Source organism: Hemicordylus capensis, chromosome 5 (genome assembly GCF_027244095.1).
Source record: "Hemicordylus capensis ecotype Gifberg chromosome 5, rHemCap1.1.pri, whole genome shotgun sequence".
Classification (NCBI taxonomy): domain Eukaryota; kingdom Metazoa; phylum Chordata; class Lepidosauria; order Squamata; family Cordylidae; genus Hemicordylus; species Hemicordylus capensis.
The window spans coordinates 247,740,789-247,752,982 of NC_069661.1; the positions used below are offsets into that span (position 1 = coordinate 247,740,789).

Sequence of the window (12,194 nt, forward strand, 5' to 3'; positions counted from 1 at the left end):
CCAATGCTCTGACTTGGTATAAGGCGATGGCTTCCTATGTTCCTATGGCTGTTGCCTGGAGTTGCACCCGTAGACTAAAGCTATAATTGGAGATGTTTTCCCCAAAACATTTTTCATGAATTCAAGCCCAGAATGCTCCTGGATTGCTTTCAGTATGGGGGGAGGCGGGTTATGGGAAAAGAGCTGGTCTTGTGGTAGCAAGCATGAATTTGTTAAGCAGGGTCTGCCCTTGTTTGCATTTCAATGGGAGACTACACATGTGTGAGCACACTGTAAGATTAGGGCCGCTCTGGGAAGAACACCGGCCTGCTTGCATGCAGAAGGTTCCAAATTCCCTCCCTGGCATGATCTCCAAGATAGGGTTGAGAGAGGCCCCCAGCTGTTTTTGAACTACAACTCCCATAATCCTGAGCCACAGTGGCCAATAGCCAGGGAGCCTGGGAGTTGTAGGCCACCATCTGCAGGAGGGCCAAAGTTGAGCAGCCCTGGTCTACACTGACTGGCAGCCACTTCTCCAAGGTTGCAGGCAGGGGTCTCTCTCAACCCCATTGTGGAGATCATGCCAGAGAGGGAACTTGGAACCCTTCTTGAGCAGTTGAGCAGGCATGGTGTAGTAGACAGTACTGAGCGAGACGGACCAATTTGTCTGACTCGGCATAAGGCAGCTTCCTAGGTTCCTAATAATCCCCTGGGGATTGATGCCCATTCCTGGTGATTTCAGGCAAATCCTGGCAGGCTGTCAACCTCAGCAGGGCCACCAAGAACTCACGGGGGGGCAAAACCGAGCCATGGGGCTCTCCTGAACCCTCCTCCAGATGCCGCCCAGATAACAACAGCAACTGTGCAGGGAAGGAGGGACAACCTGCAGCTCTCCCGCTGCTATTAGATTACATTACTTCTCATCTGCAGCCACAATACATTTGGAGTGGGGCGGGGCCACAGGGGAGTGGGATTGGGGCCACCTGCAGCCAGTGGCCTGCCTCCCCCCATCCTGTGCACAAATTCAGTGGAAGGTCTGAGGATCCTATGTGCACTGGGCTGGTTCCGATGGACACTGCCCAGCACACATGAAGATGTGCCAGGAGCAGGGGCCCCCTGGCATCACTGGAGGGCGTCCTGGTATGTTCTCGGGGCCTCCTTTAATCACATGAGGAGCTTTTGAGCGTGTGTGAAGGCACAATTCCGATGAATGCCCCCCTTGTGATTAGAGGAGATCCTCCTGTGACATTCGGGTAGGTGTGCTGTCATGGCGCAGGGCGGCCCCAGCAGTATTGCATGTGCTTGGCAGTGTTCCTCTGAACCAACCCACTGCCTTCACTGGCCCATTCAGGACATTAGTTCCTCAGGAAAGAGCCCTGACTTTGTCATTCATAAAATGTCATGTGCACTGATATAATAATAAATGATAAATAAATAATGAGCTACTCATCAACAGAGAATGGATCAATCGTCTGAATTCAGTGACAAATCTCAACACCCATCTAATGTGGAGGGCGCCTTCTCTGTCATGAACCCTATCACCTGTTAAGATCCTCTGGAGAGGTCCGGTTACGGCTGTCGCTGGCTCGTCTGGTGGCGACTCAGGACTGGGCCTTCTCTGTGGTTGCCCCAGGGATTTGGAAAATGCTCCCTGTTGAAAGAAGAGCATCTCCTTCTCTGCTTGCTTTTCTACTCTGACAGACCCTCAAGACGCACCTGTTTTATCTGGCTTTTAACTGGAATTTTTAAAGGGTGTAATGTGTTTTTCTCTTATGAGATTGTTTTTATTTGTTTTGTCAATTTTATACTGTTTTTCATTTGTTGTGTTTTTAACTTTGTACACCGCCTAGAGATTAACATACTAGGTGGTAAGGAAATGGGATAGAGAGATCTGAGTCAAAGAAGTAGCAACTTAATTCTTGGCATATTCGATACATGCCGTGCATACACATGAACACATGTGCATCAGAGCGCATTGGATGGGGATAAAGCATTTTAACCGCTCATGAGCAGAGAATGTACCAACCTCCTGTACCCCATGACCAATGTCCCAATTAAACATCAAGAAATCCAGGTGGATTCATTTCACCTGTATGTCCTAATCTTGGCTCAGCTGCCCTGAGTCACTATGAGGCCATTATGGGCAGGTGTCAGGGTCACATGCTGCTCATTCAGTTACATTGCAGCAACGTGGTGCTGTGCTGACTCCCATGGGAACTATGACATTGTTACCTCATAGGTATCTGGAAGGAACTCACTAGACCAGGGGTTCCCAAGCTGTGGTACTCCTGATGTTGCTGAACTACAACTCCCATCATTCCCAGCCATTGTAGCCGGGGATTATGGGAGTTGTATTTCAGCAGCATCTGCAGTACCACTGGTTGGGAACCCCTCACTAGACAATGGCAAAACTCTGGTTTTGTTTCAGACCAAAAAGTTATTAAACCACATTCATCATGAATCCAAAGCAAATGCTCTGATTCTCAGCAACCTGTGATGCAGGGGTGAGCCAAGGCTCTGTCACGCTGGAGGTGAGATGCCAGATGCTGCCTTGCCCCACAGCCCTGGTCAGTGTTACCTGTAACAGGGATTCCCAGATGTTGGTGACTACAACTCCCATCATCCCTAGCTTCAGTGGCATTGCAATGGCATTTGGCTGGGGATGATGAGAGCTGTAGTCAACACATCTGGGAATCCTGGTTAAAGGGAACACGGATGTTGGTGTGGGTCAGCCCCCTTTCAAAACCAGTCCTTGCAAGCTTTGAAAGTGGCATGGGGAGCAGGGAAGTGGGAAGATTGCCAGCAGCCAAGGAGTGTGAGAAGAGGTGTTCTTTTCAAAACTTTCAACTGGGTCACATTGGTCCAAAGAACTGTGATGGTTGTGGCAGGGGAGAGTCTTATCGCTGGTGCCCAATAATCAGCTGCCTGAGGTGAGCACCTCATCTTGCCTCATGAAATGGCCGCCCCTACTTTGATGCTCAAGCCTTCTGTGAAGGGAGAATCCCTCATCGGACAGAAATAGTCCTTGGTCTTAGGTTATCCTAAGAAACATCTTTCCCATCACAAGGCTTCTGGAATGACTAGCAACAATTTCACAACTCAGGGCGAAGACAGACAGGCACTCTTGAGACTTGAGACTTTCCCTGCCCTGAAAACAGGCCTCAAAATGCAGTGGAAGGATATCTGTCAAATCTGCTGACACCACACTCAAGAATGTCTGTCTTCCTCCTCAGTTGAAACGCCCTTGATAAAATACTGGCTGGGATCCCAATAGTCTTGAGCATTAGGGATGTGCAGAATATTTTGACAATCAAATGTTTCAACTCGAAATGGGCCGTTGCGAGTGTTTTGAGCTCGAAACAGAACACCCTTCCAAAAAGGGCCTATTTTGAGCTCAGAAAAGAACAATTCTGATTCGACTGAAACATTTCAACATTTTGAGTGCCATTTTGGAGGCCTGTTCTTCCTTTGCTGATTGGTTTTCTGGCACTGGTTTCCAATTGATTTGCAATCTCCAAGCTTCTTGGTTGGCTTGTTATCATAAAGATCGAGTGTTTTTATGGGCAACTGGGGGGAGGGAGGACGTGAGACACAAAAGGACAGAATTTCAAAATGTATTCAAAGGGACTGGGAGGCCGAGAGAGCCCTTATGCCTCTCTTGAAAAGGATACATCAGGAGAGGAGGAAGGTAGGTTTGATTCTGTGATTTTCTTTTCTCAGCATCAAGTATAATATGTGGTGCTATTGCTGCAATAACTATCTGGTTTTGCTGGATCTCAGATTGACAAAGGCAGAAATTGGGTGCCTGCCTTCCTTGAGTTGTAGTTTGCTTTGTTTGTGAGATAGTGTTGTGGCAAGAAATGGACAGTGGCAACTCTGTGTGTCTGTGTAATATTTCTTGGTGATTGCTGTGATGAGCTCCATGTCTGGCCTTGAGACTAATGTGCTTCACTCAGTGCTCTAGTCTTCTTTGCAATCTACATTGCAAGGTGTACTCAGTCAAAATATGGCTGAAGCTGCGCTAATTGAGCTTAGGGCTACGCTTGCTGCTAAGGGTGCTGCTGTGGCAGCTGTTGCAATCCTAAGAAGTAACCTAAGGAGTCATAATTGTATGTGAGAGAACAACTTGTGCCAATTAGGTTACTGCAGCGCAGGCACTGTGGGGTGCACATGATCAGTGCTACCTACCACCCAACTTACAAAAGAAATGGGCAAGCGGGCAATTACATTTGTTTAACCTTTTCCCAAAAACCTTATAGGATTCTATGGGGGCTTGGAAGAAAGGTTAAACATCTGTTAAATATTGCCTGATTACCCATTTCTTTTGTGGATTGGGTAGTAGGTAGCACCCATCATGCCCTATTACACAACCTACTTTGGTGTCCCTATAAGTTACCCATGGGGAACAATGGGGTGTTTCAAGCTTCCCCATTGTTCCCTATGGCTGAAACATTCAAAACATTTTAGTTGTTTTGTCAAAACAGCCAACTCGACAGCTGTTTTGACAAAACGTTTCATCAATTTTGTGTCTCGTTTCAAGTTCGAAATGAAATGTAAAATCCATTTTGTGCACATCCCTACTGTGCATTGTTCTTGTTTTTAATGTTTTATTTTCAACATTTTGTCCTGCCTTTCTATTTAGATGTATTTTAATTGATTTTACATATTTTTATTTTAAGTATTATTTATTATTTATATATTTATCACACACGCACACATATTATTTATTATAAAGTGTTTCACTGTTTTTTAAAAAGCAACCGATTTTTAATTAATTAATTTTCCATTTGTTGGCTTCTTTATCTTGTGTATCTATCCAAAACTAAGAGTTTACAATCCCATGAGAAGCTCAAACTAGACGCAACTTCAATCAGCTGATCGGCCCCAGCCTGCTCCCTTTTTGCACTGAACATAGCACACGTGGGGACCCACTCCTGGATCAGGACCATGGCAGGTGGTAATGGGACTTGAAGCCTATCCCACGACGGCAGTGTTGATCTGGATAGCCACCCCCACCCTGGCCCCACATATGCTATTTTACCTGGGGGGAAATCTTCCATTGAACACATTGATTTCCCCCTCCCCCACAGCAAATTGCCCATGCAGGGGGTGATCCAGAATGGGACCGTCGCAGGGGGGGCATTAAATCTCTTAAACCCACTCCTGCTATGGTCACGTTGTCTGTATTGCCCACCTCCCAGCATCACCACACATGCTTATTAAATTAAAAAAGGAAGCACCCCCAGGCCAATGATGTGATCAAAGTCATGTCTAGTTAAAAGCACATGAGAACTCAGCTCAGTGGAGGAACACATGCCTGTTATGCAGAAAGTCCGAGGCTGGATTCCCAGCATCTCCAGTTACAAGGCTCATTTAGCAGAAGACAAGAAAGGGTATCTAGTCCTATTCAGACATGATGTGGTGCTTGCATACAGGGGTCTGTACACATGTGCATGTGTTTGTGTGAATGACTCTACAGGCATACATTTTAAAAGTGAACCTGGGTACAGGTCCCCTCAAATGCAGGGTACAGACAGGAAATGTACTACTGTACATGCATGGGACATCATGTCTGAATAACCGTACGTGCCCACACGTACAGATCTAGTATGTACTTGGAATACAACATGTAATAGGGCTATCGTACTGCCTTCTCCTTTTGTTTGTACTCAGCAAATTATATTCCAAGGTAGACTGTGCCTGGATATGGAGGTTCTCTTTTCTGCCGCCGTGCCTAATAACTGTCGATATATCTGAACTCCACAACTTTGACTAATGCTTTGTCTTCAGTGCCCATCACTATGTCTTGAGGGAGGGCTGCACAGCTTTGGCCCTCCTGCAGATGTTGGACTCCAACTCCTATCATCCCCATCCCCATCCATTGGCCACTGTGTCTAGCGATGATGGGCACTGTAGTCCAAAACCAACTGGAGGGCTGAAGTTGTGCAGCCCTGAAGTAACAAATTCCACTCACTCGTGCTGCACAAATAAATATTTCTTTTTGCCAGCCCAGAGCACAATGCTGATGCTCTTTATCCCTGTGACTTGAATATTTCTGGCAGAGAGTAAGGCAATTCTCATCCTGTGCAACGCAGAAATGTTGATCAAACGGATTAGCCGTCAGCTTCATTGGGTGGCCCCCTGTATTCTGAGAGAGAGAGAAGCATTTCCTACTCTCTACACCAGGCCTGCTCAACTTAGGCCCCCCAGCTGTTTTTGGACTGCAACTCCCATAATCCCCAGCCACAGTGGCCAATAGCCAGAGATTATGGGAGTTGTAGGCCAACATCTGCAGGAGGGCCTAAATTGAGCAGCCCTGCTGTACACCCAGGCTTATCACCCTGGGGACCCCAGATGTTGGACTACAACCCCCATCATCCACAGCCACAGTGGCCAAATACCACAGTGCTAGGGGACAATGGGAGCTGTAGTCCAACTGCATCTGTGGACCCAAAGTTGAGAATTTTATAATTCTTGATAAAATATAGCGAAAAAGCAAATGATATGACACAATCAGCTCGAAGCAAACTTACTTACATCTCCAAACAAAGGAAATACTTTCTCACAAGCCTAACCTTTCAGCAGTGGGCCTGCTGTTGCAATGAGTACAGTACTTCTGCTTCTGATAATCACATGCCAAAGCTAACAACCAACCAACCAGAGTCCGTGCCTCCTGGCAAACTGTGGGACAGGAAAGAGGTGCATACTTTAGATGCCTTGAAACCGGCCTTACCCGTTCTCAGGACTGTGATGCATACACACACACACACACACACACACACACACACCGCCTCCAATACAGAGGCAACCCATTCGCAGGGCCTCAATTTCAAGACCAAACGGGTGACACATCTTCACACACCTTTCTGTGAACAACATGTGGAAATAGGTGCTGTGTGCCAAGAATGTGAAAGGGAAGGGAAATAGGAAGAGAAAGAAGCAGCAACTAAGCAAGCATTTTCTAAAATCCTTCCCGCCATGCCTGTGACTGGAAGAGAGAGAGAAAGAGAAAGAGAAATGAGAGGATTAAAAGTGGTTCAAAGATCTCATGGCTGCATGTGGCATCTGTAATTCTGTGAAATCTGAAATTCTGTGAACAAATGGACTCCGTGTTCAGTTGCTCATTTGTGTAGAGCACTCAACCTTGACTCCAGTTGTTGCTGAACTACAACTCCCATTATCCCCAGCCACAAAATTGTGACTGAGAAAGCCAAGGTTGGCTACCCTGGATAGAACGAATGCATGTACAGGAGCGAGGGGAGGGGGAACAGGCTGTGCCCCCAACCTCCAGAACTTTGACTAATCCTTTTGTTTAAAGCTAGTGGCCATTGCATTGCTCTGCCTTGGAATACCATTGTGGCTGGAGATCATGGGAGCTGTAGTCCAAAAACATCTGGGGACCTAAGGCTAGGAATCCTTGATTAGGGATGTGCACGGAACCGGGCAGGGGAAGCTCAAAGGCAGGGGGGTTGACTTTAAGGGCGTGGAAGGGTACACTTACCCCTCCCTCCGCTTTCCCCCCCATCGGCGCTCTGTTTGGACTTTGGGTGCACGAGTTGGGTACTTCCGGTGATGTCAGGACAAAGGAGGCAACGGGGCAGCAGGGAGGTATACTGCCGCTCCGACGGTCCCTTTCCAAATGGAGGGCCGGTGGGGGGAAAGCGGAGGGAGGGGTAAGTGCACCCTCCCCAGCTCTTAGTCAAACCTGCCCCCGCCTTCGAACCGACAGAACCGCCAGTCATTCGATCTGGTTCCGTGCACATCCCTATCCTTGATTTACACATGAATGAATGTTGAAAGCCATTGTGGCTGAAGATCATGGGAGTCAAAGTCTAACAACAGCTGGGGTTCCCAGGTTACAAATGGAAACCCCTAATTACATGAATGAATGAATGAATGACATTATGGCTGGGGATGATGGGAATTCTGGTCCAACAACAGCTGGGGACCAAGGTTGGGAATTTACACGGATGTATGGTGAAGGCCACAGCCACTGAGGATGATGGGAGTTGTAGTCCAAAAACAGTTGAGAGCCCAAGGTTGGGAAACCCTGATTATTATTATTTTATTAGTATTATTATTACATTTATATCCCACTCTTCCTCCAAGGAGCCCAGAGCGGTGTACTATATACTTGAGTTTCTCTTTCACAACAACCCTGTGAAGTAGGTTAGGCTGAGAGAGAAGTGACTGGCCCAGAGTCACCCAGCTGGTTTCCTCATGGCTGAATGGGGATTTGAACTTGGGTCTCCCCAGTCCTAGTCCAGCACTCTAACCACTACACCACGCTGGCTCTCGCTGATTTACTAGAATAAAAGATGAAGGCCATTGGGTGGCTGGGGATGATGGGAGTTGTAGTCCAAAAGCATCTGGGGACTCACAGTTGGGAACCCTGGCAGTAGGGGGTGGGAATCTAAAAGTCTGTGTCCAGGTTATCATGTTAGCTCCACCCCATGACTGGCTGCAATGCCTATGACCAAGTAATGTCTTTCTTTATTCATGCTTCCCAAAATGAAGACGAGAGGCTCTCCAGAGCTGGATCTAAATATAGATTCATGCGTAAGCTTCTCACAAAGAGCCAAATGGCAGAATAATTGGATTTGGCACCTCTATTAACTGATGTCAGCTTTTTCATCACAATGGCACTCATCAGATGATGTTAGCCAGTGCGGGAATACTGAGGAACAGACCAATTTCCACTTTCTTAAAGTAAAAAGCCAATGGGTTCCTAGGGGGTGCTGAGATCTGCCCCCTTTCCTAATATTTCCCCAAAATGTCTTCAGATCTGGGATGCAAAGAAGACTAGGTGTTAGAAAGACTTCTGTAAGCCATTCAATTGAGAACTCTTCCAAATGGTCATTTATTCCAACTTCTGCACAGATTCTGACGATGGGGGATTCATTGGAGCACACAGATGATGTTAAAGGACACCACACGTGTTCTTAGCTCCATGGGGAATTTAATGTGACCGGCAGATGACCTTAAAGGGTGTTGGGTAAGTTCGTAGTGCTATCTATTGGCAATCTGTGGAAAAAAAAAACTCCACAGATTCTCAGTACAGGGCTCCAAGAACTTGCACAACATCTTTTAAATGCTTGTCACACCGACTGGGATCATTCGGGCACAGCCAGAACTGGAAGTTGGAGCAGCCTTGGTTAGCAGAGGCTTAGGAGACCAAAGAGATTGCTGGTGCACAGCCTTACTTGGGGACTGTAACCAACTCCCAGGGGTCAGGAAGCGTAAGTGAGCAGGATTCTAGAGAGGGCTGGCATAACATTACAGCATCTCTCACTCTGGTTTCTGACAAGGTCTACAAGATAGCATCACAAGACTTTCAGCTTTGAGTGTGTTCTCGTGCTTGCATTGTCCTGACCTGCAGCAACCAAATATGCAATGGTATTTTTAAAAGGATTCCAGTACACAAAGACTACTATAAAAAAACCTATCAGTGTTGTCTGAGGAATGGAAACGAAGACACGAATATGAATACGACGCATATTGATATAATGCTTTTCAACAAAAGTTCCCAAACGGTTTACATAGATATAAACAAACAAACAAACAAACAAAATGGGTCCCTGTCCCAAAAGGGCTCACAATCTAAAACGGGAGGGAATATCCCCCAAAGATTACTGCACGGAGAAAGTACAACTATTTGTTCATTGGTACCCTAACCTTGACCCTAACCCTAGACTGACCGCAACCCTAACCCTTTCCTCTGTGAAAAAATGACTGCAATTTTACCCAAATTGTTTGGAGGTAGGGATAAAGAAAGGGTGATAACACAGAAAAAAACTGCAAGTACAACAATGTTATCACCTGTTTTTCCATCTTTAGGGAAGCACATGTTGCCACAACTCACTCTGAGCATTTGTCCCCTAAGATGGTACCAGTGGCCAAAATATGTGGGCCTGACTCATGGCTAATCTGGCAATAGGCTACTCATACTGAGGACCTATAACTGAACCAACAGTAATTTAGAGTCAACGAGGCCCCTCTGGGCTCCCCAGCTCAGCTAATTTGGCTAGGCTGATGAGCTGCAGTGCCCTCTTTGACCAGAAGCTGAGCGGTGCTGTAGTGCAGCAGAGACCAAGGAGCTACCCCAGTGGCACAGGGAAGAGGTACCTGGGCCCTCCTTTCAGCTTCCCTGGTGCGTTCCCCCTGGTGCCTTACAATAAGACAAACCAATGGTCCATTTAGCCTAGGACTAAGTACTCCATTTGTCTTCAACTGGTGGGTTTGGTGAGACCTAGCCCTGCTCACCGGACAAAAGGGCAGCCCACCCCAGGGCAGGGTCAGGATCCCCAGTCCAAAGGAGCTGAGATGTTCTCAGATGATGAGGCCCAGCTGGAAGAGCCCAGAGAGATCACCTCAGCACCCCCAGAACTGGAAGCAGCCCCTGCAGAGTCCCAGCATGCAGGGCCACTGCAGGAAACCCCTTGCATCTCCCATCCAGGGCACTGCAGGGATCGTGCACTTACCAGACCCCTCAAGAGAGTTCCTGAGCCCACCCGACTCCACCACAGTTCCCACTGCCATGGTGCTATCCGAGGAGGAGGACTACACCAATGGTTCCCAACCTGGGGGCCTCCAGATGCTGATGAACTACATCTCCCATCAGCCCCTGCCACGATAAATTGTAGCTGGGCCTGATGGGAGTTGTAGTTCAGCAACATCTGGAGGGTTGGGAGTCACAGGCCTACACCCTAAGCACCCCAATTACACACCTCAGCCCCTCAGGGGTTTCTCTCCAAGCCCCCCAAAACAGAAGCACCACCCATCAAAGAGACGCTTCAAGTCCCCTGACAAGCAGAAGTGCCTGTCTAGCTGCACGATGGCTGCCCTTCCGTGGGTCTTCTCAGGAGGAGGAGTAAAGCAACCACAGAAGGCCTACTTGGGCATAAGGCTTGCTTTACGGCAGACAGGGAGGAAAGGGTATGGCCCTTTCCCCAGATACGTAAGCTGCTTTCTGCCCCTGGGTCTTTGCTGCAAGCCGCAGCTCCTTTTCAGCTCTTGCTCTGAGCATGCCTCCCTCCAGATGTTACTGACCACCCCAGCAGGCTCATGTGCTGTCTGAGCCTTGACTCTCCTCTTCTGAATTTCCTCTTTCAAGACCTTGGCTTTGGCCTGACCTGGACTACATACTTGCCTCCTCAGTCTGATTCCTTGCAGCTGGGACCTAACAGGGTCCTGGATGTAAACAGGCTCTCCTGAATTCAAAAGGAGAAACTAATATACTATGTTATTCATCCTAACCATTCAAGTCAAGCATTCCTGCCCCATGGGTCAATCTGTTGGCTCTCTCTTCCCCACCCCCTCACACAGGCCAACTGGTTTTGAAAAAGAAAAGAAACCATCTCGGAAAACATCCACTGTAGCTGGCTGCCTGATCATAAAGGAGGAAGAGATTACAGATTTATCATTGGCTGGAGGTGATTAGCAGCTATTCCTTCCACCCTTTTCTTGATCTCACTCCCTTCTAAGACTCTGGCATATAACTACAGATTACAACATGGCAACTGCAGCCTTTGTTGGTCTCAGTTGCTTAATTGTTTAATGAACTAGTCACTTTGTGTAAGTGGCTGCATTGTAAGCTCACAATAACTGATCGCAGCTGTCTGGGGCAGAATGGAGTCGAAGCTGTCTTTTCTGAGCATGGCTTGTTCTCGGGCTAAAGGCAGGTGCGGCCGATTTTCCAATGTAAAATTCTGCCTTTGGGGGGGCTCAGGAAACACGGGTTTTATATACATAAGAGTAAAACGAAGGTGTTGACAAAACATATGGACCAGAAATCCAATGACAGACTTTATGAAATAAGTGAACTGAAAGTGGAAAAGAAAATTAAATATTGGGTGTCTAGTTGACAAATAAAAACTCTTTGTTGTTTTCAAATAATTATATTAAAATATGGAATACAGTAAAAATTGATTTGCAAAGATGGACTAGAATGAACTTATCTTTAATGGGAAGAATTTCAGCTGTGAAGATGAATGTCATACCTAAAATGTTGTTTCTTTTTCAGACTATTCCTATAATCAATACGCTAACCTGCTTCAAGCAATGGCAAAAGGACATAACTAAATTTGTATGGCAAGGGAAAAGACCAAGGATTAAAGGAATTGATAACATTAAGAAATCCCAGAATACTTGATTTGGAAGGATTTGATAGAAGGTGAAAATGATGAAAGATGTATAAGTTGTTGCTTTTGGAGGAG

General features: G+C 46.9%; 1 protein-coding gene across 1 annotated transcript in view; it reads right to left on the reverse strand.

Annotated features, from left to right (window-relative positions):
* The window catches only part of PROSER2 (proline and serine rich 2), a 61,499-nt gene extending 50,956 nt beyond the window's left edge, over positions 1 to 10,543 (reverse strand). Inside the window, exon 1 of the mRNA XM_053258700.1 lies at positions 10,461 to 10,543. The gene's annotated coding sequence lies outside the window, so the exon portion shown is untranslated. The remainder of the gene's footprint in view (positions 1 to 10,460) is intronic.
* Positions 10,544 to 12,194: the final 1,651 nt, after the last annotated feature.